Genomic DNA, 4,893 nt, shown 5'->3' with positions numbered 1-4,893 from the left:
GATGGCCACCGGTGAGGGATCCCCCCTCCGGCAGGGTGCCGGAATGGGCCTAGATTGGTTTTCGGTGGCTACAGAGGCTTGCGGCGGCGGAACTCCCGATCTAGGTTATGTTCTGGAAGTTTGGGTATATATAGGAGAAGTTGGCGTCGGAAACAAGTCGGGGGGGGGGTCTCCGAGGCGGCCACGAGGTAGGGGCGCCCCCAGGGGGTACGGCGTGCCCCCACCCTCGTGGGTGCCTCGGGACTCTTCTGGCCCATCTCCGATACTCCGTGGGCTTCTTCTGGTCCAAAAATAATCTCCGTGAAATTTCAGGTCAATTGGACTCTGTTTGGTTTTCCTTTTCTGCGATACTCAAAAACAAGGAAGAAACAGAAACTGGCACTGGGCTCTAGGTTAATAGGTTAGTCCCAAAAATCATATACAATAGCATATAAATGCATATAAAACATCCTAGATGGATAATATAATAGCATGGAACAATCAAAAATTATAGATACGTTGGAGACGTATCACACGCCGTCGTGCTGATGAAGCTCTCCCTCGACACTCAGCTGGATCTAGAGTTCGTGGGACGCCACCGAGCTGAACGTGTGCAGATCATGGAGGTGTCGTACTTTCGGTACTAGGATCGGTCGGATCGTGAAGACATACAGCTACATCAACCGTGTTGTCATAACGCTTCCGCTTTCGGTCTACGAGGGTACGTGGACAACACTCTCCCCTCTCGTTGCTATGCATCCCCTAGATGGATCTTGCGTGTGCGTAGGATTTTTTTTAATTTACTACGTTACCCAACACCCGGGTATCTTTCTTATTATATTGCATCTCTTTTATTTACATCGCATCTCGTTTACTATTTTGCAATCTTTACTTTCCAATCTATACAACAAAAATACCAAAAATATTTACTTTACTATCTTTATTAGATCTCACTTTTGCGAGTGACCGTGAAGGGATTGACAACCCCTTTATCACGTTGGTTGCAAAGTTCTTGATTGTTTGTGCAGGTACTAGGTGACTTGTGCATTGTCTCCTACTGGATTGATACCTTGGTTCTCAAAACTGAGGGAAATACTTACGCTACTTTGTTGCATCACCCTTTCCTCTTCAAGGGAAAACCAACGCATGCTGAAGAGGTAGCACTCCCTCCTTGACTTGATCACGGATGGAGTTGAAGCATCTCTTGATGTGTTTGGTTCTCTTGTGAAATCTGGATTCCTTTGCCAAGGCTATTGCTCCAGTATTGTCACAAAAGATTTTCATTGGACCCCATGCACTAGGTATTACACCTAGATTAGATATGAACTCCTTCATCCAGAATCCTTCATTCGCTGCTTCTGAAGCAGCTATGTACTCCGCTTCACACGTAGATTCCGCCACGACGCTTTGCTTGGAACTGCACCAACTAACAACTCCACCATTCAATATAAATACGTATCCGGTTTGTGACTTAGAGTCATCCGGATTAGTGTCAAAGCTAGCATCGACATAACCATTTACAATGAACTCTTTGTCACCTCCATAAACGAGAAACATATCCTTAGTCCTTTTCAGGTACTTCAGGATGTTCTTGACCGCTGTCCTGTGATCCACTCCTGGATTACTTTAGTACCTCCCTGCTAGACTTATAGCAAGGCACACATCAGGTCTGGTACACAGCATTGCATACATGATAGAACCTATGGCTGAGGCATAGGGAATGACTTTCATTTTCTCTCTATCTTCTGCAGTGGTCGGACATTGAGTCTGACTCAACTTCACACCTTGTAACATAGGCAAGAACCCTTTCTTTGACTAATCCATTTTGAACTTCTTCAAAACCTTATCAAGGTATGTGCTTTCTGAAAGTCCAATTAAGCATCTTGATCTATCTCTATAGATCTTGATGCCCAATATATAAGCAGCTTCACCGAGGTCTTTCATTGAAAAACTCTTATTCAAGTATCCTTTTATGCTATCCAGAAATTCTATATCATTTCCAATCAACAATATGTCATCCACATATAATATTAGAAATGCTACAGAGCTCCCACTCACTTTCTTGTAAATACAGGCTTCTCCAAAAGTCTGTATAAAACCATATGCTTTGATCACCTCATCAAAGTGTATATTCCAATTGTGAGATGCTTGCACCAGTCCATAAATGGATCGGTGGAGCTTGCACACTTTGTTAGCACCTTTAGGATTGACAAAACCTTCTGGTTGCATCATATACAACTCTTCTTTAATATACCCATTAAGGAATGCAGTTTTGACGTCCATTTGCCAGATTTCATAATCATAAATGCAGCAATTTCTAACATGATTCGGACAAACTTAAGCATCGCTACGGTTGAGAAGGTCTCATCGTAGTCAACTCCTTCAACTTGTCAAAAACCTTTCGCAACAAGTCGAGCTTTGTAGACAGTAACATTACCATCAGCGTCAGTCTTCTTCTTGAAGATCCATTTATTCTCTATGGCTTGCCGATCATTGGGCAAGTCAACCAAAGTCCACACTTTGTTCTCATACATGGATCCCATCTCAGATTTCATGGCCTCAAGCCATTTGACGGAATCTGGGCTCATCATCACTTCCTCATAGTTCGTAGGTTCGTCATGGTCTAGTAACACGACTTCCAGAACAGGATTACCGTACCACTCTGGTGCAGAACGTACTCTGGTTGATCTACGAGGTTCGGTAGTAACTTGATCTGAAGTTCCATGATCATCATTATTAGCTTCCTCACTAATTGGTGTAGGCATCACGGGAACGGTTTTCTGTGATGAGCTACTTTCCAATTCGAGAGAAGGTACAATTACCTTATCAAGTAATACTTTCCTCCCACTCACTTTTTTCGAGAGAAACTCCTTCTCTAGAAAGGATCCATTCTTAGCAACAAATATCTTGCCTTCGGATCTGTGATAGAAGGTGTACCCAATAGTTTCTTTTGGGTATCCTATGAAGACGCACTTCTCTGATTTGGGTTCGAGCTTATCAGGCTGAAGCTTTTTCACATAAGCATCACAACCCCAAACTTTAAGAAGCGACAGCTTAGGTTTCTTGCCAAACCACAGTTCGTACAGTGTCGTCTCAACGGATTTAGATGGTGCCCTATTTAACGTGAATGCAGCTGTCTCTAATGCATAACCCCAAAACGATAGTGGTAAATTGGTAAGAGACATCATAGATCGCACCATATCTAATAAAGTACGGTTACGACGTTCGAACACACCATTACGCTGTGGTGTTCCAGGTGGCGTGAGTTGTGAAACTATTCCACATTGTTTTAAATGAAGACTAAAATCGTAACTCAAATATTCGCCTCCGCGATCAGATCATAGATACTTTATTTTCTTGTTACGATGATTTTCCACTTCACTCTGAAATTCTTTGAACTTTTCAAATGTTTCAGACTTGTGTTTCATTAAGTAAATATACCCATATCTGCTCAAATCATGTGTGAAGGTCAGAAAATAACGATACCCGTCGCGAGCCCTCAACACTCATCGGACCACATACATCGGTATGTATTATTTCTAATAAGTCAGTGGCTCGCTCCATTGTTCCAAAAACGGTGTTTTAGTCATCTTGCCCATGAGGCATGGTTCGCAAGCATCAAATGATTCATAATCAAGTGATTCCAAAAGTCCATCTGCATGGAGTTTCTTCATGCGCTTTACACCAATATGACCTAAACGGCAGTGCCACAAATATGTTGCACTATCATTATCAACTTCGCAGCTTTTGGCATCAATATTATGATTATGTGTATCCATGATCGAGATTCAACAAAAATAGACCACTCTTCAAGGGTGCATGACCATAAAAGATATTAATCATATAAATAGAACAACCATTATTCTCTGATTTAAATGAATAACTGTCTCACATCAAACAAGATCCAGATATACTGTTCATGCTCAACGCTGGCACCAAATAACAATTATTCAGGTCTAATACTAATCCCGAAGGTAGATGTAGAAGTAGCGTGCCGACGGCGATCACATCGACCTTGGAACCATTCCCGACGCGCATCGTCGCCTCGTCCTTAGCCAATCTTTGTTTAATCCGTAGCCCCTGTTTTGAGTTGCAAATATGAGCAACAGAACCAATATCAAATACCCAGGCGCTACTACGAGCATTAGTAAGGTACACATCAATAACATGTATATCAAATGCACCTTTGTTTTGCCATCCTTCTTATCCGCCAAATACTTGGGCCAGTTCCGCTTCTAGTGACCAGTCCCTTTGTAGTAGAAGCACTTAGTTTCAGGTTTGGGTCCAGACTTGGGCTTCTTCCTGGGAGTGAAAACTTGCTTGCGATTCTTCTTGAAGTTCCCCTTCTTTCCCTTGCCCTTTTTCTTGAAACTAGTGGTCTTGTTAACCATCAACACTTGATGCTCTTTCTTGATTTCTACCTCCCCAGCTTTGAGCATAGTGAAGAGCTCGGGAATTGTCTTATCTATCCCTTGCATATTATAGTTCATCACGAAACCTTTGTAGCTTGGTGGCAGTGATTGAAGAACTCTGTCAATAACACTATCATCTGGAAGATTAACTCCCAGCTGAGTTAAGTGGTTATGGTACCCAAACATTCTGAGTATGTGTTCACTGACAGAACTATTCTCCTCCATCTTGCAGCTATATAACTTGTTGGAGACTTCATATCTCTCAACTTGGGCATTTGCTTGAAATATTAGCTTCAACTCCTGGAACATCTCATATGGTCCATGACGTTCAAAACGTCTTTGAAGTCCCAATTCTAAGCCGTAGAGCATGGCACACTGAACTATAGAGTAGTCATCAGACTACGTCTGCCAGACGTTCAAACCGTCTACATTAGCAGGAGGGGGCTTTTCACGTAGTGGTGCATCAAGGACATAATTCTTCTGTGCAGCAATGAGGATAATC

The sequence above is a fragment of the Aegilops tauschii genome, chromosome 3, assembly GCF_002575655.3.
Source record: "Aegilops tauschii subsp. strangulata cultivar AL8/78 chromosome 3, Aet v6.0, whole genome shotgun sequence".
In the NCBI taxonomy this organism is placed as follows: domain Eukaryota; kingdom Viridiplantae; phylum Streptophyta; class Magnoliopsida; order Poales; family Poaceae; genus Aegilops; species Aegilops tauschii.
This window is presented reverse-complemented; position numbering follows the sequence as displayed.